At 34.4% G+C, this 13,374-nt stretch overlaps 1 protein-coding gene across 1 annotated transcript in view; it reads left to right on the forward strand.

Annotated features, from left to right (window-relative positions):
* stg1 (stargazin-like protein) overlaps positions 1–13,374 on the forward strand; it is a 127,766-nt gene continuing 114,392 nt past the window's right edge. Inside the window, exon 1 of the mRNA XM_088042522.1 lies at positions 1–251. The gene's annotated coding sequence lies outside the window, so the exon portion shown is untranslated. The remainder of the gene's footprint in view (positions 252–13,374) is intronic.

Below are 13,374 nucleotides of genomic sequence, written 5' to 3' on the forward strand. Positions count from 1 at the left end.
AGGGGAAGCGCCGCCGCGTTCTCCTATCTTAAGCCGCCGCCTCCGCACGAGTGTCGCGAGAAACAACCCGGGAATAATCGAAGCAACCGCAGTGTGACGTGCAGAATTGTCTCAAAGTGTAGTTTAGAAAAATGATTTGACGACTGCGTGTGAGACGTGAAGTGGCTGAAATATTCAGGTGATGAAACAAGATTTGAAGTTTGTCGCGGAACTTTTTTCTAGCTGAGAAGATAAAAGTCGAGGATAGCAATGTAAGTCTGAAATATGGAAACATTAAATGTAACGTGATGTGAATTGGCCAAAGTGCTAAACAAAGTGCTCAAAGAAGTGTAAAATGGCAGTAAAATTCGTGCTTGGGTTTTATAAAGCAACAAAGCGAAACTTTGCCTGGTTTTGATTTATGCTTTGACTCGATCAATTAATTTTTTCGTTTGTCGCGTTGTCACGAGAAATAATTGAGCCGGTCTTGGACCGATTCTTTACTTTGCGGCTGACGTCTTCCAAATAAAAATCTTTTCTCTTTTTGTTTGCGACGCAGTCCCGTGATGGATTGATAAATAGTTTTCCGGGCAAAAAATGTATACTTCAGTACACAGCCGCAACCAAAAAAAGCGAGTGGTAAACATCCCTTAAAGAGCTTCCCGAGCCAAATTGTGGGAAGGAAAACATGGGAAGTTTATGCCCTCGCCATTATTACCATGTCAATATGTTGATATCATTCAGAACGCGTTTCAGTTTCGTTCCCTTAGCGATCATATCGGCGTTACTGCCACCCTCTTTTTCGTCACCACCGCCCCTATTTTGACGTGCTGTGTCAAATATGATTATACCGAAACATAATCTTTAAAGCAAGCACTCTCATTATCAAAAGGGGTTGGTGATAATGTATCATGTCTTGTCAAATTTACTTCAAATACACTTTTACGATCAATGCTCTCATTTCGGTTTTATTTAAATTGTACGCTTTCAAACTGTTACAACTTTTCGGACGAATGGATTAATTTTATCATTTCGAGTTTGTGGCTATGAGCGACATTACACAAAATTGTCGTAAAATGCTTTTTCCAATTTTCATTCCTATAATCGAACTAACTCAAACGATAAACTTGCCATCAAAGTTTAACTCGAGCATCTATAAACTTTATCTATCAAATTTATATTCCTCTACATAATTTTTGGTCAAACTTTTCAAATACAACATTCCGATTGTACCTATATTTATGTTTAATTTAAATGTGGGAGATTATTCATTGCTGGGTTTGTTTTGCATATCGAAGAACAAGCAGAAGATATTGAATAATGCAAACGTCGATTTATTCTACGAAATTAATTCCGGGTTTCAAATGCTACGGTTGCTAAAACAACAAGACTTTGTTTTAAATAAAAACAAACAAAAATTCCGAAATAAATTGCAATAGAATCGAGAATCAAACCTCTTGAGACGACTTTTTTTCAAAAGCTCATTTAATGTTTTAACTTAATAATAACTCTAATATTGATTTTGAAAAATTGCTGTATCATCTATGACATGTTGCCATAAGTTTATTAGTTTTAGTTTGATAGAGTTCAGTTAGTGCAAGTTTATAGATTTTGAAGAGCTCTTTCGAATGATGCCAGAGGCAACCGAACTTGACTTCCTCTCCAGTTCTAAAAGTGTCGACACGTTACGATTCGAACTAAATATTAGATTTGCCATCTGTACATGCTGTACCACTTTTGATTTAATGTACTAATTAATTAGAGTCTAATTACGCCACGCTAGTGCAGATTTTGTTGCTCCTAATTTTTAATGGATATACCAGTCTAATTAATTTTCATAGTTTTCATAACTGAAAACGCTTCAAATTTATGTAAATACTTTTGATGAAACACTTTTATTTATTAAAACTTCGTCCACTATAAGAGAAAATAGGGCACCCATAGCGAAAGATATAATTAAGGACGAGCAGAATTCAATGAAAAGAAAATCGTCGAATTCAAATTTCACTGAACTGATTAATTAGAAGCCTCTTAAAGGTTCCACCTGAGTCCGTCTTTTTGAATGACGTTCTGATAAAGACGCTCTGAAGTTGTTTTATTGTATTCGTCTTCGATCTAACTACATTGATCGTTGTTATTTGAGTTTGTTCCTCTTGGATTCGAATCGATGCATTCGTACATGGCCAACGTGTTTCAATTGCTTTATTCTTTGGATCAAAAGATTGACCAATAATTGAAGTAATAATTACTTAAAAATTCTCCGGGAAATGCTCGCTTTACTAATAAAATTCTTCATGTGAATTCATTTCTTCAGTTAGATGCTCTTGTTGATGTACCTCCTGTATCTCTTTGAGCATTGAGCGAGAAAAGACGAACTTCTTTAGAAAACTGTTCTCTTTTATCTTCTTTTTGTAGATCAAAACATATTCAAGTGAATACGTTTGTAACTCGCTTACTGCATTTGGTGAATCTTTAACTGTGGAGATGTGTAAGGAAATGGGACGAAATTTGCTAAAAATATAGTTATTTATGAACCTAACACGCTTCACTTATTTTTTCTCAATTTTCTGAGATTTATTGGTATTCTACAGACTGTTCTAGGCCTATAATTTTCTAACTTGTTTCAAGTTATTTGAAAACAATTTTTTAATGGTCAATGTTCTACGAGTCGCAGGGAATTCTTTAGGAGTTTATATTTTCCAGGTTTTTTTGGACTGTCCAGAAACGGGACAACACTTTAGAGTTTTAAGGGATTTTTAGGTTTTTCTGGCAATTTTGGGCTGTTGAAACTCTTTTGGGATCCTTGGAAATTTGATAGTAGGACAACACTATTTTCTGACATTCCTTCGCATATTCTGGGATTTTTTCCAGAAATTCTGCTTGACTTTCTGGATGTGAAATTCTTGCGATTTTAAGAATTTTTAACATTATTGTGGACTCCTTCAGGACACTATAGAATTTTACGGTTTTTTTGTTTAATACCATCGTTTTAAAATCCTCTAAGATCGTTTAAAATGTCTTGAATTCTGTGGAAAGTTTACATTTTCACCTGTTTCTTTATGAACTTTAAAGAGTTTTTTAGGGTTTTTCGGGGTTCTTCTAGATTCTTCTAGATTCGCTTTAAGATTTCTTTGATCTTATTAGGACTTCTCAAAATTCTTGGACTTTCTATAGGATTTTCAGGATTCTTTGGATTTCTCTAAAATTGTTCTTGATATTATTATATCATTATCATTATAGGAGTTTTGAAGTCTCTCATCAAATTCTTTAGAAATTTATATTTTCTAGGATTTTTTTTTGTTTCTTTAGAGTCCCTACAACAGTTTATAATTTTTAGGGAATTTTAAATTTTTATAGCAATTTTTGAACGTAATTCTTTAGGATCCTTCGAAATTTTATAATAAGACAACACTATTTACTGAGATTCTCTGGATATTCTGGGATTTTTAGAAATTCTGCTTGATTTTGTGGATCTAGAAGATTCTAGGATGCTTTAAAGAGTCTCTAATTCAGTTGAATGAATTTTTGCGGTTTTTAGAATCTTTAACATTGCCGTGCACTTCCTCAGGACACTATAGAATTTTCATAGATTTCTTATACAATACTACAGAATGGTATTGCTCTAAAATCCAAGTTTCTTTAAAATGTCTTGAATTTTGCAGAAAAATTTTACACTTTTACCTGCTTCTTTATGAATTTTAAGGAGTCTTTTTGGGTTCTTTGTTTTTTTTTGGATTTGCTTAAAGATCTCTTGGATCTTTATAGGATTCTCCTAAATTCTTAGACATTTTGTAGAATTCTTTATGATTTTCAGGATTTTTTGGACTTCTCTAAAATTATTCTTGATTTTATTATTTTAGGAGTAATCGAATTTTTTAAGAATTTATATGTTCTATCATTTTTTGGACTCTCCAAAGTCCCTACAACAGTTTAAAATTTTTAGTGATTTTTTAGGTTTTATTAGCAATTTTAAGATGCGATTCTTTTAGGATCTTTTTTCTTTTAAGAGAAATTTTTGAAACAACACTATTTACTGAAATTTTCTGGCATATTTTGTGATTTTCCAGGAATTCTGCTTGATTTTCTGGATCTAGGATGTTTTTAAAACACTTTAAGTAATTCTTGCTATTTTAGGAACTTTTAACACTCCCGTAGACTTCTTCTGGATCCATTAAAATGTCTTGAATTTACTGGAAAATGTTTACATTTTACCCGCTTTTTTAAAAATTTGAAGAAGTGTTTGAGAGTTCTTCGGGATTCTTCCAAATTTGCTTTAAGATTTTTAGATGTTTTTAGGATTTCCCGAAATTCTTGGACAGCAATTTTTCTAGGAATTGGTATTTTCTACATTTATTTATTTAAAATTCTACAGGATGCTATGTTTCTAAAATCCTGTAGGATCTTTAAAAATGAGTTTTGTGACGAAATTTTACATTTTTTACCTATTAGGTTCTGAATTTTAAGGTTTTTTTTGGGTTCTCCAGAGTACTTCGGGATTCGCTTAGGATCCTTAAATTAATTCTTGGATATTTAATAGAATTTTTACGAGCTGGAATTTCTTTAGAATTGTTAAGATTTATTTTTTATTTACTTTGAAATGCTTCTCCTGACAACATATTAATTCCATCGAGTTCCATTCTGATATAACATGTTTGTCTGTCATATTTTATTAAAATAACATTAAAGTGATATGAAAATAGGAATACATATAATATAAATAGTTCCGTTTACCACCATAACTAGGAATTATTTGAAATACATATTGATTTTCATTGCGAAAATCAAAAGCATCGCGTCAACAAAACGCATATTAAACAACAAAAAAGTTTCGATTGCAGTGTATAGAATTCCAGTTTAAGAATCTTTTACCTTCAGCAAGAAGACTTTAATACTAGAAGTATGTTTTTAGGACGTAAACTAAATAATCTTAAACAGTTCAGGCGTCAAACGAACTCTCCTTTCCTAAACAGACTCCCAAAGTTTCCCACTGACCCGTCTCTCTCATCTTCGCATTATTTATTTATTCAAATGAATTTGTTCAAAGCCGTGACGTCGTCTAAGATTGCTTCAAGAACTTTCACTTTACGTTGACGTTTAGCCTGAAGGCCTTTGAAAATCCAGCCGGAAAACTCCCCAAACGGTCTATGGAAATTCCGGAAAATGTTTAAAGGGTGCACGCACGATTTTCCCCGAGCATTCCTTTTGAATATGGTCCGCCCCCGGGGAACTCGAAAGCCAACTTCCGTCATTGCCGGAAACAATCGACAGTCGCCCATCACCGCCATCCCGATTAAAATTCCCCGTATGGAAATTCAAACCTTCCAAATCAAACGTTCGCGCGATAAACTTCCAACTAATATCCATGTTATTAAATTTAAAGTGGGGCGATTGGAGGACAACGGAAAAAATCCTCGATGGAATTTTTTGGAAAATTACGTCGGTTCAATTTAATTAACGTTCAATCGATGTGTTCGGTGGAAACTGATTGGCGTTAGTTGTTATTGTTCTTTCATGGATTTTCTAATAAATGCTTGATATAGCTAATTAATTTCGGATCTGATTGATCGGCTCTTTTTCGGAAAAAATTAGAGAGGAACACGAATAGAGTTTCTGGCGTTCTGTTAACAAATGACCACGGCGTGTTTGTGACATTTGTCAAATATATCAGATAACGGCTCTATAAATCAATAGAAACCTCAACACACCCAAAGAATAAGAATAAACACGTTCAAAATTATGGATTCAAATTTTGGGTGTAAACAAGAATTTTAAATATCGTGTGATTCATTAAATTTCCATTCTAGGTAGGCCGTGTATTTTGGACGTGCGTTGACTTCTTGTTCGATAACTAGCAAATCTCGCAAATATTAAGTCGAAACTACTGTAATGGTGTTAGTTACGACATGAATTTTTTTCTCAAAGCCAACTGCGAATGGAAATTTAATGAATCACACAATAGATTAAAGTAGGATGAGCGGAATTGGAATGTAATTATTGCTGTGCTTCTGCTTTCTGCCTAATTTCAAAGGAATTTTTGATTAATTCATTAAGGTCACATTTATCTCTCTGTTCTTTCAATGAGATCAATTTTAAATCATTTCATGGGAAATACGACATGGAATTTTTTAAGCAGGACACTTCATAATCTTTAAAAATGTGTTGAAACATTTAAGGAATGTATCGAACGAAAATTTAGATTTAAAAAGACACAGAAAGAAACCAATTAAAAATCTAACAGGGTGAAAAATCCGGAGAATCTAGTACAAGTGACCCGTTTTTCAATTCATTTAAATTTCTCTCGAAAAAGTATTCGCACTCTTGAAAACTTGTTTCCCTGAAAAAATTTACATTCAAAACATGACTTTCAGTGGTTTGGCATTTTAATGCGACATGCTCTTAACTTGGAGCGACGGCATTTTTAATTCAAAACCTTTTCGATCGATACATTATTGCCCGGGTATTTCACTATTGCAAATTACATATTAAACAAGCTATTTGTACTCACAGAGTTTATTTTAAACATTTCTGTAATCTCCAAAAATGTATCACATTTTGTCTAATGGCAATTTTGCCCAGCGCATCCACCATTTCGCTTTAAAAACCACAGGCGCCGTTCGTTTAATTAATTAAATTAATAACACAAATTAATATAAAATCAATATTGGCCAAAAGGTGTTTGATGGGTTTCTACGTTATTTGGTAAAATGTGATGATATTCGAAAACGAAATTCCACGTGAGGAACGCAACGAGTAGGAGTTACTTTTATGTAAACAACTCGAGATGGAATTTCATCCGACATCTAACCGATATGAAGAAAAGAACTGAAATATTGAAACCGATAGTAATTGCAATATTTTTTGGCCATTGAACCGGCACTATGGAAAGCTTTCAGATGTGTTTCGATTAAAAAACTCCGTAGGGTTTTAGCCTACACACCACACATGGGATTATTTATCTTTGATGATTTATCCATAAAGCGAGCACATTGTTTTTTAGATGAGGTCATGAAATAAAATTGTTTATCTTTGCCGGTGGCTTTTTGAAAAAACATGGTTCGGTGGAAAGAACATTTTATTAAAATTATGTTGGCGCAGGACGTGGAAAATTATTGCAATTGGGCGGTTTTCGGCTTATTAAAGGTAATTCAAGCTCTAAAAGGTTGTAAATCACAGTCACGGTTGCAAACAATAACTGATTGGTTTGCAATTAAATACGGGATAGTTTCCGAAACTAATTTACATATTGATCTTTATCAAGTGTGTTTTCAAGTGAGATGACTACAATTTCAATTTCCCGTCATAGCAAAAATCTGCTTCAAGGCAAAAATAATGCTTCGCCAAATTGAGCTCTGAGAGCATCCGAACTGGCACAGAATCACTATTACGAGATCATTGCCATATATTGTATCGTCGAGCATCTAAACAATAATTTGGCATCATTCCCAACACGAGAATCATTCATCTTCAGACGCCCCATCGCTAAGCAGTCCCAATCCATAATACCCCATTTAAAAAGTGGGTCTCGCTACGGTCCCGGTTTTATTGAATTTTTTTCTTTATAAAAACACAGGATTTTGCGATTTTTGCAGTGCAGAGCGACGCGATAGGGTGGAAAAGTTTTTTTGTCGGAAGCTGGATAAATCGGCGGTGGTGTGTTTTTATTATCGTAACAGATTGAAATATGTTTTTGTAATTCATTTCTGTTTTCGGGGCCACTGATTTATCGGTTGATTTTTCGTTCATTCTCATCGATTATTGGAACATTCGAGGTCGAACTTTATCCCGGAATGAGTTTATTAGAAAATTTGCATTATAACGGGTTTATGCTTGGTCACTACACTGGGTGGATAATTTTTTACCATGTTTGATGGGGTGTACTGTGAATAAAGCGTAAGTGTTGTTTTATGCTTGGATTACTAAAGAGCATTTTGCGCCACATTCATGGCCGGTGATTTCAAATTTGTGGTTTTAAAATTTTCTTTATTAAATTATTACTCATTTTTTTTGTACAATTCGATGAAATTGCTCCACAACTTCGTCATTCATGCGCAGAGGGAGAGGAATCTCGGATTCCTTTGTAACAAGGATTCAAACATGTGCTCGGCAAGCTGGTGGTACACCAAACATTTAATTTCAAAACACTTTTTATTCCTTTGTTGTTTAATTAACTTTAATTTAATATCTTGCACGCAATTTCAAATGCAGGCGCCACCAAAAGTAAGAATTCTACGTTATTTTTTAAGGTAATCATAAATAAGACTTTTGATTTTTTTCGTTTATTTTGAGGATGAACGTAATTGCCACAAAATCGAACTTAGTCACATTTGGTGAATTCTTTGGGACTCTCCGGGATGCTCGGATTTAAGATGTTTTTACCACTTTCTAGAAATTTTGAAATCCTGTGAGATTCCTTTAGGATTCGCTGAAATTCTGAGGTTTCTGGGAGTCTCAAAAATTTAATCGGGCATTCTTTTAGGAGTTTTTAACTTTCTAGGTATATCTGGGATTAAAATTAATAATACTTTATGGTGATTGTGGATATTGAAATGCTTCAAATGCTCTGGGAATTCTTTGGGAGTTTATGAAATTCTCTACAGCATTTGGTTGAAATGTTTCATATTTCAGGGCATTTTTGGTGATTTTTCAGGATACTATAGGGAATGAAGGATGCTTAAGGATATTTTGAGTTCAAACTTATATAGTTTGCGACTTTTCCAAATTGTTTACGATTTTAAGGAATATCTCTAGAAGAGAATTTTCCAAGACTTTTTTTTGGTGGAATTTTCAATGATTTTTTAGGATTCTCGAGGATGTTTTATAACTGCTAAAAGTCTTCCCTGTAATTTTCAGCCCTTTTTTATTTGGCGGAAAAGGGTTAAATCGAAATTATATTAAACATTTCCTGTAAAAAAACCCTCAAATGAAAACAGATTTTGCCACAATCGCTACTTCAGCTCCGATATTCCGGTGGTGGAATTCATAGAAATAAATTGCCACATTATTTCGTCTTTTTTATGTTATTGGAATTAATTTCCTTTTCTGAATCCCATTTAGCCAAGGTCGGAAATGATCCGAGTTGGAGTTTACCCCACTTGTGAGCCCACACATTCCGCTTTAATTGAAGTAAGCTAAAATAGCTGCAAGTAAACGATCAAGTTTCGCAGTAAACTAAATTTCTCCTGAAAATCATTCAGTCGAATCGTAGGGATTGCGCCCCGAAAACGTTTTTCTCCGCCTTATAAAATATTACTGTGACTAAAATCATTGTTATTGTGAAAGGGAGTCCGGTTCGGGTTCACTTTCTGGTCGGTAATTCGAGGATTGATGATGAAAAGGTGAGTTTTGATCTAGGACGACACTGCTCTCGAATGACACACGAGCTTTCATCAATATTCTATCGGCTTTGTGTGCGTCCCTCCGATTTTCAACTGGTTTCGATGATGCGACTTTACACCGCCTGATTTAGAAGGGAGGTCTTGTTACATGTTTGTCTTCAATCTACAGTCGAGCGAGCAGAAACAGGTCAGGACTACGCTCGTCTTTCTGCCTGCATTAATTAGGTTTCATGTTGTATAGCGTATTTTGAATTGAAGCTGTATTTGAAGGCGTCGGTGCAAACGGCGGCTTTTACATGCCCAAATGCGCTTGATGTAGGCAGCTACAAACAAATTTTAATATTCAAAAGAATGCGATTTCCGAGCAACAAGGAATTAATAATGGAATTTCGTGAAAAAACTGCAAATAAATTCAGAACTTTCTTTGAAAAGTAGTGCACTTGCAACCTTCCGGTTTAATTATTAACATTTAAATTTCTAAATAATGTAGACGCAATCTGCAAACTCTGTTCACTTTTCTAAAGTATATCAAAAATTCGCAATTTTTTTATCTTTAAATTTTAACGGCAAAACGAGGCTAATGTTATTGACCGTTGTGTCTATAAATTGATTGATCCGCCGGTAACGGGTTCTTTTGAAAACATGATTCGCCCTTGTTTTTCGTATCTCATTTATTGCGATTGTCAGCTTAATCGACTTCTTCTGTTAGAAGATCACAACAAATTGGTAATTATAACTCAGCGCGCAATTTGCCTTTTCATGTGATTACCATGGAACATGTCTTAGATCTGACAAAAGACCTAATGAAGCAGGCTTTCTGGATTAAAACTTTATTATGGAGAGAGGGGTGACTGTATAATAAGTAATTAGAAAACCACTAATGAACATGAGACAGGTTTTTGTTTTTTGTCTGGGAGGGAAAATTGTAACAAAATTCGCACCCTTTTAGACCTTTAATTGTTAGAACACATCTTTGTTTCTTTTGATTGTGATTGATCTTGAAATTCCGTAATTTTCCGAGCCCTATGCTAAATACCAAGATGGGATTTGCACCACCAAATCCATAAATAAAATCACGTCGTAACTTAAAATAATTAATTCTGAGTCAAAGGAAATTTCGTACATGAGCAAGGGATAGACAACATTAAAACTTTTCTTAATTAATTTTCGTAATTAAAATAATTATTGCTCTGTGCTGAAGTCTCATCTAAAATTTTTAGAATTTAAAGTTAGAATGTGGGCGGCTAAAAAGCGGATTTTATGAAAAATGCATGTCGATTCACTTCAGAGAAAGAATTATAAATACATTATAAATTTAAGATTTTTTTTCTGTTTTTAATTTTGTAAAATTTTATATTCACTTTATCTGTTTAATACGAGAATCTGGTAATCTCAAAGCTTGGGAGTACGAAAACCAAAAATTTTAGACATATTGCCGAAAGACGCATATGAGAAAGAGTTTGCAGAGTTTAACGATTGGAAAAGCGTACCATTAGCAATAAATGAATAAGTCATGTTTTAAGAAGGCACGATATAAGACTCACCGATTGCGAATAAAATTGTTACTGTAATTGTGTAAGGACTTTTAGAATATTTACTCCTTTCGATTATCTGAAAATTTACCCGGCACCTCCACCATTTTTCGTTTTAATTTTACCGTTTTATTTTCCGTATTTTTTCAAAGAAAATGTTTCTTCAACGAATCTTAAAAACCAATTGCATTTTTTCCGCCCTGATCCTGAAACCAACAACGTTGGGCCGCAAAATCCTAATGGACAGTAATCCAGTCCATTTTTAAAATTTTTCGTAATTTAATGTAGTCGTCGGAGACAAGCTTGTAAGAAATAGAGCCTCGGTAATGTTATCAAAGCTAACAAGATAAAAGCAAGATGGAATTACCAACTCTACACCGCTACTAGACGACAGCAATCTTGTTTTTATCAGGTGAAAGGATTAATTTTACAAGGGTTTTTACTGCAGGGTATTAGACGGATCAGTCGCCACGAATTAATAGCCACTTACCAGTACAATTTTACAGCGGTTTCTTCCTTTTAGAGGCTATTCCGTTTCATTCGTGAAATTAATGCTTTGGATCGGCTTTTCCTTGCAGGATATCATTTGATTAAAAGGGATTTTCGGTGACATTTTGGTACAAATTAATACATTGATGTTAAATCCGCTGACCTTATTAGACGTATGGTGGTGTTTAAAATTTTTACAGTCCGATGATTTAATGAATAAATTTATGTGGGGTTAGTTAGCATTTTAATTGGACGAAAACATGACCTATATATTTACATGACTCTTTGACGCGTGAGGAAAGAAAATTTCGTATTTAAATTAATAGTAACGCAATTTTTCTCAGAGGTAAAAAGACACAAGTGAAGCACCGTCCGCCGATCAGTAGACTTTTTCCATTTAAACTAATCCGAAACAGCCCTTCGTATAAATTGCAAATGCAACAAAAGTGAGTTAAAATCAGGAAACTTTTTAATTCGACTCGATACAGAATAGAATCCCCCATTGTCTGTTCTCGTTTACAAAACCAATTTACAAAAGTTTAACTTTATCGGTCAACAAAAGCCCGATTGAAACAAAACGCCCAAGAACGAATTGTTAATTGAATTTATCTCGACGTTATATTTGGATTCGTCGTGATAACTTCTGGATTTTATTTTATTTAGTTGGTACCGTCGAGATTTTTTCATCCGGAAGTCGTGTTCCTGTCGCCGTCAGTGCCGCCTCTTCGAGGATTAAAATCCTGAATTAATTTCCGGAAAGCGTGCAGATAAACCGCATTATCTTTGGGTGAAGTGCAACGTTGTGTTTTGGCGTTTTTATCACAGGGATGGATTTAACTTGTTTTTAATTAGGAGGTGCGCCACATGTGGGCGCAGAGTATAAATTCTCACGCGCTATTCACATTTCTGATTTAATTTATACTAATTTATGGCAAACAAACGTTTCACTCTGTTTTACGTTCGGTGTAATGTTCGGAATTACGTTTAATTAGCAGTAAATAAATATCATGCGGAAGAAGATAAATCAACAGAGGAACTTAACCATTGACGCGAGTTTTTGCAATCCGAATGTCCATTTAAATAATGAATTAATCAGTCCATGTCGTATGAAAACTAAACGATCCGAAATCAAAACCTTTGGAAAAAATAAAATTTAATTCACACGTCTTATGAAAGCGAAAGTGCTGAGCGCGACGCGTTGATCAGATGGTGAAATTGCCGAGCTGAAAACTTTTTTTTCTCAAAACTTTTTATGTTCTCGTCTTTTCTTTTTGTTTCCACAGGATATGTTTTGTGTTGTCATTTTGATGTAAAGCCGCAATTCAAGTGACTCTAATAGACGTGCGTGAGCATTCACGACTGTAATTAGAAGCTCTCTCTAGTGGTAAAATTGCGTGCATGCAAAATAGGCCGGTTCACGAAGCTCCGCTTTGAAAAGTCATTGTTGACGCGCAAATACAGCGGAGCTTTATACTTTCATAAGCCGATGGAGGAGCTGTTTAAGCCCTCTTTGTCTCGACAGAGCCGTCGGAGGCGTTTAGTGCTTGCGGCGCCTTCGTTGGAGGCTAGCAATAAAGGATCTAACAGACGTTATATCATACGCCCCGTCAGGCGATGAAGAAGCGCCTCCAAGAAGGTTTAGAAATTTTGAACGTATCGTGGAGTTTGGACGAGTTTCGAGAGGTTTTTCGAGGCGCGTCGCCTCCGTCTAATATTGATTTATTAAGTAGATTTTCGAAGAATTAAATAGTATTTCTTTGTGGAAGGATGAAACATGGTTAATTAATGTGAGGCGGTCCGAGAGAACTCGCTGCGCCACAGAAAAAAAGCGGATATTATGGAAAATGCAACTTGCATTGCCTTTCCAAGATTCTCAGGTTTTTTGCTAATTATTAGAATTAAAATAAAATTTGCGTTTAACTCTTTTTATACCTCGTTTTACAAGTATAGTAATAACATTTTTACAAGCGTAATTTTTGATGAATAAAATCACGTCCTAACTTAAAATGATTAATTTTGAGTCAAAGGAAATTTTGTAT

This window comes from Gnatocerus cornutus, chromosome 7 (genome assembly GCF_029298725.1).
Source record: "Gnatocerus cornutus isolate USDA-ARS CGAHR chromosome 7, icGnaCorn1.1, whole genome shotgun sequence".
Lineage (NCBI taxonomy): Eukaryota > Metazoa > Arthropoda > Insecta > Coleoptera > Tenebrionidae > Gnatocerus > Gnatocerus cornutus.